At 40.9% G+C, this 14502-nt stretch overlaps 1 long non-coding RNA gene across 2 annotated transcripts; it reads right to left on the bottom strand.

Moving 5' to 3' along the window:
• Nucleotides 1–630: 630 nt before the first annotated feature.
• LOC137872739 (uncharacterized) lies at nucleotides 631–13180 on the bottom strand. 2 transcript variants are annotated; one of them, XR_011102887.1, is made up of 3 exons: nucleotides 12453–13180; nucleotides 9326–9373; nucleotides 631–1423 (listed from the first exon to the last, which is right to left on the bottom strand). It is a non-coding gene; the product is annotated as an uncharacterized lncRNA (long non-coding RNA). The 2 variants fall into 2 exon arrangements; XR_011102886.1 differs by lacking the exon at nucleotides 12453–13180 and adding an exon at nucleotides 11049–11224.
• Nucleotides 13181–14502: the final 1322 nt, after the last annotated feature.

The following is a 14502-nucleotide window of genomic DNA, read 5'->3' on the forward strand; positions in this document are numbered from 1 at the left end:
ACGTTTAGGTTCTGCCGTTTCGACAAAACAAAGACTTCAGGTGACTCTCCACCACTCATTGTCTTTGAGAAGTGACGCACAGAGACTACGGCGCCACCCCAACAATGTAGGGGCACAGAGCAGTGAAATCTGCCCAGTGACAGCAAATAAACTGTTAACCGCAGCTATGAATCGTCTGGCGAGTGCCAGCTCAACAGGAATGCAGGCCTCAGACAGCGATTCTCAAACTCTGGGCCAAGGACCGCTGAAGGTTCGCTTGATTTTACAGAAGAGCACACACTGTGTAGGAAAACACGATGGCTTCTTAATGAATAGAATTCTAAAAAGAAACAAGATAATCGTAAACTACGCTGATAAGAAAATAACAAATATATGGATAGACAAACAGATCAATACACTTTTTATATAAATTGTCAGAAAACATGTCCAAAATTCAGATTTAACTTCAAGGGAGTCTACAGTAGAGTGTGATCATTACTTTCCCAATTATATTATAAGAAGTAATCTAAAGACTAGGAAGGGAGACTAAGACTACATGCTGAATCTGACAATGTGTCACGAGGACTTGGAGATGAGATAATAATAATAATAATAATAATAATAACTTTATTTATATAGATCCTTGTGGCTACTACGCTCCTCTTCAGTCAGATGACAGCCCAGTGTAAGGCCAGGATAAGAATCCACGACTCACAAACTATAAATCATTAGCACTCTCAAGACAGAGTGAGATTCGGTGGTGCGATTCCTCCCAAACCCCCCCATTTCACTCTCCCTGTACCTTATTTACAAAGGCAGAACACGTTGCCATGGGAACACGGTACCAGGCAACCTCAGCGGCTTGGCATGATGCCCAATGGTTGCTAGGGCACTGTTGTTAATGGCTATTGGGTAGTGTCGGCCAGTATGTGCTGCATGAGTAGAAGAGGGGAAAGTGTGTATATGTGTGTGACTGCTAATCATGCAAACAGTTATGTGAGTCCCATATACAATTTTCTTAAATTATATACATGATGGCTCTCCGATTTGGTCTTCTTTCAACAGGTTGTAGTGTGTGTGATAGCTAACAGTCAGGAACAAGTCTGTATATAGTGGCTGAGATATTACAATGTTGCATCAAAACGCATTGTCAATAAGAAGAAACTTGTGTTTTATGATGAGAGTACAAATTAAAGAGACAGGAGGAGACAGTCTGTCAGAGAAGAAAGAGAGGCTCAGAGACATGGAAATTCTAGCGTCTCTCTGTATACTTGGAGCTGACGCTCACCATCTCTATTTCAGTCAGATTCAAAGAGTCTTTGTTGGTATAAAAAGGAAGAAACAGATGTTGCCAAAGCATTTACCTCACAACCGAGAACTAGTTTGAGGTTTTTCCCATGGCTCTCCTCTCACTGGGGAGCTTCTACGGTTGACCACGGCATTCCTGAAATCAGCAGAGCATCGTGCAGATTATTAGCATACCACAGGATAGGAAGGGGAACATCAATAAACACATTGAGCCATGAAGTTGGGATAAGTAAATAAATAAAGTCAGCCACCCAGACACAACCTTATCTGGGCTTTTACCCACATAAACAAGTAGTGCCGGCAAAAACCACCCTGGACTCAAGTATGAGACAATTCTAGGAGATAATGAAACCATAATGGACCAATCCCTGATTAGAGATGAAGCACTCTGCAGCACAAAGAAATGAATAGAAAAGCAAGCATTTATGACGGGCGAAGCATCAAACATGGTGTGCGGAGTATGAAATGGATTAACAAAGTGGGAGATAATGGTGAGAATGAATACTGTGGCATCAACAATGCATGAATGAGAGGGTGGTACAAAAATACATTTACAGCCGAGACGGTTAAAGTCAACGGTGATGAATAATACATTAATAATGCTGGAAAACACAGTTCGACATCATAAATTAAACAACAGTGAGCCAAACAAATGCAATAATTATGACACTGCAACACAATGAAAGACAACAGAGACAGAGATGTGAGGCTTTTATGTTGGTGTGCGCTCATTAATTCCCACATGTACTTATATATATGGGCCTCCGTGTTCCTGCCTGCATGCACTTAGGTAGAGCGAGTATTGCCTGTGGTGCATCTTATCTAATTTTATCGAGAGGAAACCGCCTCTCCCCCTTGCCTCTTTCCCCCTCGACCCTTTGAACTCAAGCCGCTGCTGGAGATGTAGTCTGACTGAGCACAGCATGTCCTGAAAGGAGGTCAGAGGGCAGGAGAAACAGTCTGGTGTCATGGCAACTTGATGCCACCGACTCAAAAATTTTGAGTGGCTGGTGGAGCCGCAAGAAAGGTTGGTCAAACTGTCACATCTTAGTGAAGAGAGAGGATGAATGAATTAAGCGCTGAACCTTAAAGGACAAAGCTGGTGATATTCTTTGTTTTTGTTATCATCAATAAGTTCCCATGAAAAGAGTAGACCAACACAGACCATATATTGACCCTAGTGACGATCAGTATTTCTGTTATAGCTAAAGCCTGAAATCTTATTCTTCTGTGTCATATTGTTGTCTAATAATAATAATAATAATAATAATAATAATGATTTTTTTTTTCATCTGTTTTCCTTATGATGCAGTGTTTGCAAAGCCCATCAATGAACATAGTGCAGCCTTAAACTTGATGGACTTCATTTGCTGATTTTATTCTAAAGACTAAGAAGGGCTTTCAAAAAATACACAATTGCTGCCACAAATGACACCTCGGCACACATGAGTCGAGGTGAACAATTGCCATCTATTGTGCTAATAACTCGGGAGTACAATTGAGAAAAGCTGAGAAATTAACTGCAGCTGTAATTGTGTCGTCTGCCGGAGCCCGCCCTAGACTGTCTGCGTTTTCATCTTCGTGCTGAGGTGTTGGATCAATATGGAATCCAGGTTCCTTTGTATGTCATTAGCTTGTCTGATGCTGGAGCTGGGACCTCTCTAAACCTTCGTGTTTTAACCCTCTGACATCTCTCAGATAAAGAGTGTGCAGTTGCGGGTGTGTCTGTCTGCAGTGTATGTGTGTTTGTGGGCATATTAACCTTTAAATCAGTTCTCGTATAACAGGTTGGTAAATGAGCGTTTTGAGCCTTTTTTTCTTTGTGTGCATGTGTGTGTGTGCACATGTGAGACTTGTTCGAGACGCGCATGTGCTGCATCTGCACGTGTGCGTGTATGAGGCTTGTGTGCGCATGGTGTGCGTCCTTGTGTTTGTTCAATGCGGCAGAGGGTGGAGTGGCAGATCAATAGGAAACAAATGAATTCAGATCAATATTAAACCAGGGAGTGAAGGAGAGAGAAGGAGAGACTGAAAAGCGAGTGAGTGGGGTGATGCGCCACAGAGGAGGAGATGGGGGAGGGGTGATGGAGGGTTGGAGAGGTGATGTGTTACCAGCAGCACAGCGACTAACTGTACACTTGGGAAAGACCACTCATTTCTACAAGCAAAACCTCAGTGATTTGAGGTCGTTGACGGTTAAAACGGATGGTTAAGCGAGGTAGAGAGAAAACAGAGAGAGACGTGTGAGCAGCGATGCACCGGAGACAAGCCTGGCATTCCTGCATCACTGGTTCTTTTTTCTTCAATTATTCTTATTTATTTTTTTTATCTCTATAGACTCTTTCTTGGTTAAATAAAGTTACATATTTGTTCTCTTTGTTTCATTTTGGTGTATTTTTTTTAATGAAAAGCCCTTTAAACCTGTAAGGACCACTCAGGTGGGAGTGGGCTTTACTGCAAGGTTTGGAACAATCCTAATCAATGTATCAATGTCATAAACATAAAGTTATCTTCATTGTCGATCAATCTGTTGATGATATTCTCCCATCAATAATTTTTTTTTGTCAATACAAAATAACCTATCATAATGTGACCTAAAGTTGACGTCTTCAAACAGCTGTTTTTGCTCAACCAAAATCTAAAATCCAAACATATTCAGTTTCCAATTATATGAAACAGTGAAAGGCTGAAAATTGTAACATTTGAGAAGCTTGTTACACTTTGCTTGAAAAATGATAACGATATTATTGTAGATTATTGTAGCTGCAAATAGTTGCATTAGATCAGTCAACTGATTAATCAATTAATTGTTTCGTCTACAATGGATGCAGGAAAATATTCCTGGTCAAAAACGCTCGATTGAGGCTGCATTCCTGTCTAGCGCACGTTAGGTCCTCTGCTGAAATATGATATACCGGTCAACTATAATGGTCTAGACTGTGATCGAGAAATCCCCAGAAATTTGATCGAGTATCAAATTTCTATTGTTGAGAATATTATTTTGAGCTGAGCAATACATAGGCGATGGATTACATAAGTATCGATATCAGCCTCTTGGACTTCTACCTTTATTAGAAAGAGTCTCCCCCTCTGGCAGTGAGAGTAATTACACAAACACTGTCTAAGCGTGCTTAAGACGAATACCTGAAGGTGTGCTCGCCGCGTTTCCCCCGCCCCCAGGAGTGTTTGTCCTCGCTGTCAATCTCTTTTTCTTTTTTTACTTTAATCATTCCTCTGAATGATGAGTTTCTTATTTATCTGGAGCATCCACTCCAGAAACTTTCCTTTTATGTCATTTAGGATGTTCCACCTTAGCCATAGCTACTGCTCCGTCACTCTATCTAGTCTCTCACTATGGTTGATATATATATATATATATATATATATATATATATATTCGTAAAAGTCCCCACTCCAGCTTTAAGTATGTGTGTGTATTTATACCAATTCATATTTTTTGCTAAATTTACTTAATAATGTATTATTCATTATCTCAATTAAATTGATTTATTTCATTTGTGATCATACCTATGCTGAAATTTCTTTTTTAGATTTTCTTGCTTCGGAGTATCGCCTTGAAATTACAAACAGGATTGCTGAGCTTTGAGTATCTGCTCGGCAATGAGATCAAAGAATCAAGAGCCATTTGGGAGTCGGAACTCAATGAGACTTTGAAGTGAGAGTGGCGAAAACAAACACATGTCATGGATGCTGAGTGCTTTCTTAACGGGCACTCTCCACTTCCTGCACAAGGTTCCTCGGCTCTTGAGATGGATTTCAATGATGAAAGCCTCGGTTAACTTTAAGTGCAGTATCTCTAAAGGAAAAATTCTGCATGCTATAAGCGATATTGTTTAATTGAAGAGATACATATAGCAATGCATTCCCCAGAATTCACTATTTGACCTTGAAAGAGAAGCATGAATGGCGGTGGGGATGCTGAATACTATCACACAGTTGTTGACTGGCAGTTTTATAATTTGCACACTGAATATATTTGAAGAGAATCACGTTAAATATAACAGGCAATATATTGCACCATGTAAACTATAATCTGATATATATATATATATATATCAGATTATAGTTTACATGGTCTCAATCTAGGTTTTATTTTATTGTGAACAGTTGCTTTTTCTAATATTCTGGTGGGAAATTTAGCTGCACTAATAATGTACATATGCATTCTTTACTTAATATGCATCAAAACAACAATTTTTCTATTTGCCAGATTTTAGATCATAAATCATATTGTCTGTCAATATGTTTCTCTGTGCTACATAAATGTTACCATCACTTCATATGAATGATCAGAAATTGCATATTTTGTAGCACTTGTTGGACCCACTGGAGCAAAGGGACTGGTTGCAGCCAGCGACGGTTACTCTCTGAGTCAATCTATCAGACGTGATGATTTGAAGATGTGGAGAATCACTGTCACTCATTTAACCCTTGTTGGACTTACACTACAATTTTTAACTTTTGCAATCTGAGTCAATTCAAGAATTACAGTTAAAAATAAGATTTATTATACAAAGGAAACCTTTCTGCAATGGTGGCAAGCCTACATTTACCCTTGTATTTGGCAGGTTGAAGGTGCTAATTTCCTTCTCTGACTGCACAAATGGCTTGTTTTGTCTCTCCAAAACTAAAGATATTCAAATAACTGTAATATCAGAGAGCGAAAACCTGAAATTCCACACATTTGATAAGCTGGAACCAGCAGATGTGTTGAATTTTTTTCTTGATAAGGGACACAAACCATAGATTGATAATCAAAATAGTTGTCTACGGTATATCAAGATTTTATTTCTTTTCATGCAAAGACTCATTTTCTTTTATAGAGGAAGTAAAACCAACAGAGAGACAGACGGAGAGAGACAGTGAGAGATACCTGAGGCAATGATGTCGAACATCACCACCAACCAGACAGTCTGCTAAAAAAAAAAAAAGCATGGAGAAGCAAACATGACCACGTCTCTCAGCTTTTCTTCCTGTCTCTCCTCTTTAATCTGAAAGCCTCCCCTCCTCTCTTTCTGTTTCCCTTTGTCTCTCTGTCTGTCTCTCTCTCTCTCTCTCTGTCCCCCTGAGCTGTGTTCTGTGTGCTCCATCTCCGCCTCTCTCCATCTCCCTGCCTCTAATGTGCTTTGGCGTGTGTTACCCACGGGTGCTTGCGCGCTGCTGCCGCCGCCATCCTAAAGCCGGGTCACGGGGGGCAGCTGAAGCGGCGCAATGCTGTCTGTGACATCATCAGTCACTGCTATTACTCACGTCTCACCTCCCCTCACTGTCTCAAACTGCAAGGGCTTTAGGTGGTCGATAGCGAACGCACACGCAGAGTAACACACATGGTGTCAGAGATGAATAAAATAGCACTTGAAGTGCTGTATCTGAGAATTCTCTGTAAATCCAATTTGGAGATTTTTATTACCTAAAATAGTTCAGATTCACACATAGTTGAAAATGAAATTATTTTAGTGTAGCATGCATTTCATTACAAGGTATAACTTTGTAATAGTTTCTGAAATATTGAATATCTTTTATGGAACAAAAGTCTTCACTTAACAATTCAGTTTTAACCTTAAACAGACGACAAGTTGAGCATGATATTAGAGTTAAAAATGTACCATGACAGAATAGTTATGGTACGGTGTCAATCACAGTAAAGTAAGTTAAAGATATTTCATGTATTAGGGCTGCAACTTATAATTATTTTCATTTATGATTCATTTGTCATTTCAATTAATCAATTTACAGTTTAGCCCAAAAAATGTTTAGAAATAGTGAAAAATCGCATTTTTCCCAAAGCCCAAAAAAGACTAAGAAAACTAAAAAAATGTCACATTTAAATGGCTGGAACCAGTGAATTTCTGCTTAAAAGATTATCATTTTCCTGGCTATCATCTTTTATGGAATTAAAATTCCTCTAGTTTTGATCTAAATGGTCTCCAAGATGTGGATGACAGAACAGTCAATGATCTAGCATGATAGAATAGTTCAGATAGGAGAAGTATACAATAGAAACAACTTTACTTGTTTCACAGTAAAGTGAAACAATAAATCATGAAACATTTGAGGCAGGTATTCCACAAGCAACTCATATGTGTATGGATGTAGAGTACAGACGAACAAGAGAATCTCCAGATGTGGCTGCAAATACCCCTCTGCATGGGCTATACGGCTATGCACAGTCCACATTGGCGTAAAAGGGAGAAATGTGCTTCCATTCAGGGAGCATGTGTGCGAGGATCAGACTGTGTCAAATCGCCACATCTGCCAGCAGCGGAAACACTCCTGTACCTGGGGGTCTGTCTGTCACCCCCGCTGTCAGCCAATGAAGAGGTGAGAGTCTGCAAACTCCTTCACCCAGGAATACAGATAGCTAGTATAAAAGCCCCTGGCCTGTATGTGGGAACACACCCTATAAATCATACATGACCAGCACCACCAGGCACCATATGCACAGCACTGCATTAATAACAAGCATGCCAGTGTCATATACACAAGCATATAAAGAATGTATATGTCTACTTCTTTTTTGTCTCACTCCCCTGTACTCCCGCTATGTCCCCTTGAAAGCAACTGCAGCACTGAACTCAATGTGCCACAGAAAAAGACAGAGAGGGAGAGACACATATGTGATACAAAAAACAATAAAAAAGATAGGAAGTTGAAGGTTTGGAGGATGGATAAACCACAATGACAGAATAATGACGTTTGGAGCATAAATACCTGGAGGCATTAATATTTGAAGACGAAAAACACAAACATAAAAGTGCAAGGGGACAAATAAAAGACAGAACGAAGAGTGGGAAAAAAACATGCGGCAAAGTAGAACAGCAAAATAGACGCCATGAGTGAAGGGCAGATTAACTAAAAGAGTCACAAGAGAGAGACAGAGACAAATAAAGAGCAGGCAGGAAGAACAAAAGAGGAAATTATGTCAAGGAAGAGAGTGGAAAGGGAGAAAGGAGGACAGGTTTGAAGCCAGACAGAGAAAAAACGATGAGAGAGAGAGAGAGAGAGAGAGAGAGAGAGAGAGAGAGAGAGAGAGAGAGAAGAGAGGAGGACAATGCGCATGCTAAAATAGGTGGCAGACTCTCGTCAGTGCAGTGACCTAGTCGCGCAAGACTGAGGAATTCTCCCTGTCGACCCAAACACATTCCTCCGGTCCTCAGACGTTAACCCATGCCATACCACCGTACTGTACTGCAGTGGCTTAGATGGCTTCTCTGTCACTGACCTGACACTGAATGTGTGCTGCGAATTAATCTGGACATTTGAATTGATGACCTGCGGTTTTATTTACAGAGCTAATTCTCACTGTGGAAGCAAACTGCTTCAACAAGAATGGAAATATCAGGTAAAGCGCACAGCTCAGCCAGCTCTGAATCAACGGTCTGTGTGTGCATGGGGCCTTGCAAAAACACATTGTGAAAATATCAGGGCAAGAAGGGCTCTATTGTGTCGCGGAGGCAGAATGTAGCTCTTATTCTCCTGCTGCTGAACCGGGGGCATCAGGGTGACATCAGCACAAAGACAAAAATGTAATGTGAGGCATCTCCAAAGCGAGCTTCTAGGTTAGACCACAGACCGCTCTTTATACCCATACTCTCACTTTTCAGCAACATCTGATAATCGGGATGTGGCCAACAGATGACCCTTCCACTTGTTGCTTACTAAGATAAGTCACAGCCAAAAGTGTTGCACCAAACTGACTGGAATAGGCGTGCCGGCAAAATGAAAGATTGTCTGCTTGCTGCTTTCACGTAGGCCCACAGTTAGCACATATCTGGGCGGTTAATCACGACAGAATGACTCAGGGAAGAGTAATTCAATTATTCTGATGGTCCATCGACGTTTCGATTGGGCCACAGACTAAAATGGCTGACCAAGTGTTCCTGACTGCTAAGTGCCATTAAGCAAAACTCTAGTCAGTAAAGCATTTGTTTTGACTTTATATACACACAGTACAGGATCTGTTGCTTATTCTGGACCCTTGTTGAATTAAATAAATGTAAAGTAAATCTTTCCTTACCTGATAAAAATCTCGTCTTCAATGAAAAAGTTCTCTCAGAGGCTCAACCTGAAAAACAGATATACATATACATTAATTACGTTGTAATTACTTTGAGAATTGTAGGTATTGTATTTATGCACTGATTCTGGATCATTTGTCTTTTGTCTGTTAGCTAGCCCAAATCCAGCCCCATTCTTCCCTTAAAATTCATGCTACCCTTATCCTATATTCAACCATATTTCAAGATCTTTTTTAATCCTCCTTTATACAACACAACCGATTGTTGCAGGGCTTTCATTGTACTATTCACATTTCACTGTGAGTGAAGGCCTGTTAGGCTTGTTGTAGTAGCACTAGCCAGTTTCCAGCTGGGAAAACACAAATTCAGCAGCACAAATTCAAACCAGCTACACACAATGACAGCTTGCATGGGAATTCCTGAGGTCTGTTCTATCCATTAATGTATGCTGCGGTTGAATGGCATCAATTATGAATGAGAAACATGTGAGATTCACAGAGAGCTGGTAGAGAATCATGGGTCATGGCTGTTGGACAGTAGTACAGTGAATATGGTAACATAATGTGTGAAGTATATTAGGCAATCAGATATATACGCTAGTTCGGGGCAGGCTATCTTTAAACGTTAGCCCTTTTTAAGCAAACCAATTATCAAATTAGAGGATGATTTCAATCAGTATGTTGGGTACATTAAGGACTTGAATAAGTATTTAGCTTACACAGGAGGAGTTTAGTCAAACTACACAGAAATGTACATAACATTTGTAAATGAGACAGCCTGCAGCAAACCGCTCCTACTATAGGTGGGGTTATTCTATTCCCTCAGCCTTTAGGTGTCAGGCGCTTTCGTCCATATGTGTGAATACTGCAGTATCTTTATGCAGCCGGGGCCTCTTCCCCTTTAAGGCCCAGAGTGTGTTGACCCTGCCAGTGAGTTCATACCATAAGCAGACCCATATAGCTTCTCCTCCAGAGCCTCTGATCACAACCCTGCTGAGCTGCGGCCTCAGTTATGTAAGATTACATAACACCAGGTCTGTCTGAGTAATATTTCATAACCTGGGGGTCCCACTACACTGACATTACCATTAAATCCCCTCAGGAGTGGATTCAAAGGTGCTAGGCAGGTTTGGCAACGTAAAAGTCAAAGTTGAGAACAAATACAATCAAGTCGAAGACTCTGGGGGGGATTTATCTCTCCTAACGTTCTTGTGTTTTTAGCTGAAAAATCACAGAAGATTGGTTCCCCCAAAATTTTGACATCAAAGATTTTTCTTCATTTTCTAGAGAGCTATAGTGGAGGTCATGGAAAGGTTGAGCCCAGACGCCACTAAACAAAAGCGTCCTCCGCCCTATGGCTTAATAGAGAAGGCAGTGATGCTGTCTGCCTATAAATGTCATATCATTGTGTATTAATCAAATCATTGCATATGATTAAATTTAGCACACATTTAGACACTGAATATTATTAGAAAACTAAGCCAGTAACTGTTATCTAACGGCTTCAGCTAGACAAGTAGCTTCTTTTTTTACCCATAACTGCAGTACGTATTTTTGAAAATGACTGCGCTGTTTTTAATCGAAGTTTTTCTGACGACCATGTCCTCACATCATTTCACTAACCTTGCTTTATTCACAATCAGATGAAAAGATATTAATCCAGACAATAAAGACAAAAACTAGCACAAACAATCAAAAGGTGTTTAAAGTAACACACACTCACACATAAATAAAAACGTTGTCGGCACACTCCCCTCGGAACGATACCAATGGATTATCCTGGATTCAGATAAAAACTATGACACGTAATAGAGAAAATGTGGGCAGAGATAACAGGAAGCTATGTAAATAAAAAACAGAGCAGGCAGAGATATAATACGGGAGATGAAAAAATGGAAAGGAAGGAGATGTCAGGAGATATCTGAGGCCGATACCGCAGGAGAAAAGGGTATATTCGATGGAGGTTACAACAGTTGGACTGCAAATGGACGATAGCAGACTTGTGATACATCGTATGCCTCTGTCTACTGTTCAGGCTCACTATACTGACAGTACACTAAAGCATTCATGTAATCCACTGCTGTCGACACCTCTAAATAGCAGAGTGCATACATGCAGTAATTTGCACCAAAAGCGCCGTCGTTACCTGTAACTTCCCCACATCAAACAAAAGTAATCTCGCCCAAATGCGCAGGTTGTGGAAATGAAAAAAAAAACTTGTTGAAGAGAACTCCGGTGTGTTACTTAGTTTACGCCCTGGAACAAATCCACCCTTATCTTTTGTTGGTACCGAACCACATCTTGGACCGTGGGTTTTGTCTTTACAGTCGGACCGACAGATTCGGGTTCGGGATACCCGGATGAATGGATGGAAGATGGCATAGAAAAAGGGGGAGAAGCATGGGAGGAGTGAAATACGCAATGAAAGAAGAAGAAGAAATCCTGCAGTACTTACAGTATTTTTGCCTCTCTGTTTCGTCTCATTCTAACACATCACATTTCATTTTTGTGCATTTTATAACAAACACCATTGCACAATCATTTCATGAATATGAAACATGAAACGTGATTGTACGCATGCGTAAGCAGGAGTGACCGTCCACCACTGCCGGCTTCGTTAACTCTAAATCACACACACACACACACACACACACACACACACACACACACACACACACACACACACACACACACAGACACAGACAGACAGACACAGATACACATGACTAATACAGATAGATACACACAGAAATGCACACACCCTGCCTCCTTCATGTGCTAGCCTCCCATGCATGGGCCCCCTAAAACTGGGTGCACTCAGTGATCCCTTTCCAAAGCCCTCATCTAAATGTGAGCAGAGGTAATCCTTCAAGGAGAGGCAAAGAGAACAGTGATAACCAAAGATAAAGAGGGGCCGAAGGAGGAAAAAGGGAAAGACAGAGGGAAAGAGGTCGAGCACGAGATGGGATAGATTAGCAGGATGAGGGGATTAGCAGTGAAGAAAAAAAGAAAGAAAAATTAAGTCAAGTGAAGGCGGGGGAGAGAATGGTTTAAAGAAAAATATTAAAAAGGCAGAGATGATGCATGTATGGGAAAGTAAAAGGACATGTATATTCAGTATACTCACAGATGAATGAGAGGGTGACCGGAGAAGTGATGAAAAATCATGTCAAAAAAGAAAAATCAAACGCAACCACAGACTGCTAGTCTGAGTTTGACAAGAAGTCCAGTTTCTTCTCATTCTGGAGTTTTGTTTTTTCTCTTTTTTTCCCGCGATTTTGCCAATTCCTATCCAGCCGTCACTCCTTCCTAAGTTTATCCCCTACTGGTCCCCCTTCTCTGCTCTTCCCCCTCCTGTTTTTCTTGCCAGTACCGGTACTCTTTCTCCTACCTCTCTCTCTGTTTCTCTGTCTTTCTCGCTTCCTCCCGCAGACCATGCTCTCCATTTTCTCCTCATTCTTTGCCTCTGTCCCCTTTATCTGTCCATTCATCGGACACTCTTTTCTTTTTCTTCAACCCTCAGCTCCTGCTTCATACAGATACGATTTTTTAAAAGGTTTCTAAACAGAAGTCGAGCTCTGAGGAAAAAAAATGACTGCAAAAGAATAGAAAAAAACTGTTAACAGGAAAGGACAAGCAGTTTGTCATTAGCTTTAACGCAGGGACAATCCACGGCCTGCGTTTTTCAGGGGCGCCAATCATAGGAGGGGTGATGGTGCCTCCGTATACGAGGGCATAACCAAAGCAAAGAGTGGCAAGTAAAAGAAAAAGAAGGAATAAAACCGAGCTTGTTGCGGTCTCCACTGGAAGTGGATAGTAAGCCCGCGTGAGGGGAAGGAGTGGGAAGGACTCCAGGGTGTGTGTGTGTGTGTGTGTGTGTGTGTGTGTGTGTGTGTGTGTGTGTGTGTGTGTGTGTGTGAAGAGGTGGGAGGAGAGAGAAAGCGAGAAGACAGAGAGAGAGAGAGAGAGAGAGAGAGAGAGAGAGAGAGAGAGAGACTGGGGGTTCATGGAGAAATATCTAAGAGGGAGGGATGGAGGAGGAGTGTGTCGGTGGGGAGAGGAAAGAGGAGGGAGCAGGAATAGAAATACATTTTTTGTCTTTTTTATGCTCACGCTATTCAAATTTTGTGCTTTCTCATTTTTTCACCCCTTTGTTCCACAGCTAATACCTTCTCTTTCTGTAAGAAGAAAATAGCGAGGAAGAAAGAAGAAGAGAAAGAGCTACTGTGTGCTTTGTCTCCTGCCCCTACCGCTCCTTTTCCTGGTTTCCTTTCTGCTCTGACTCCCCTCTATTCAGCCTATTTTCTGCACGTGCACTTGAACTCTAAATCCTGTTTGCTTTCCCCTCCCCTCTCTCTTTTTCTCTCTCTCTCCCTCTAACTGCGCATCTGTGTGTCTCTACCTCTCTCTCTCTCTCTCTCTCTCTCCTAGGCAGTGGCTTGAAATAGTGCTAGCAGGAAGGAGAGAGCAAGCGGCAGGGAAAAGGAGAGGGCGAGGGGGACAGAAAAGGGGAGAGAGATGTTGAGAGGGGGAGGGGAAGAAGCTTAGATGGGCTGACATAGAGAGCACAGGGCTGCTCTGTGTGTGTGTGTGTGTGTGTGTGTGTGTGTGTGTGTGTGTGTGTGTGTGTGTGTGTGTGTGTGCGCGCACATTTATAAACTCACATTGGCTTTAGATGCAGTGTTTCACACGCTGGTGGTAATCCACATATCATGTTAGCCTAAATACCAGAAAAGAAATACATGACTTTTTGGGAAAGCAATAATTAAAATGGTGGGATTTTCTATATTTTCAGCAGTTTATAGTGTCAAACTACACTTATAAGAAAACACTAAAAAATAATCAAGCAATGCTTTGGAGACATACAATATAATTAGTCTTGCAAGGATTAATCCGACTATTATTTTCTTGACAAATCATTTTGTCAAAAAATTTCACAAATAATGAAAGCGTCTTATCTCAAGCTACCAGAGCCAAAATGTGATGCCTTCAACCTGTTCATATTTTTGAATTGACAATCAAAACGAAATCCTCACATTTAAGAAGTGGTTACAAGCTAATATCTGGTATTTTTACCAAAGATTACAAAACTTACACAATGAATCAATTGTATTTTTTTTTCAACTGATTATCAATTATTTGACTAAACATATCTTCCTGTCATGTTTGCTTTCTGG

The sequence above is a fragment of the Cebidichthys violaceus genome, unplaced genomic scaffold, assembly GCF_023349555.1.
Source record: "Cebidichthys violaceus isolate CVI_PGR_0920_01 unplaced genomic scaffold, fCebVio1.0.p SCAF_16, whole genome shotgun sequence".
Lineage (NCBI taxonomy): Eukaryota > Metazoa > Chordata > Actinopteri > Perciformes > Stichaeidae > Cebidichthys > Cebidichthys violaceus.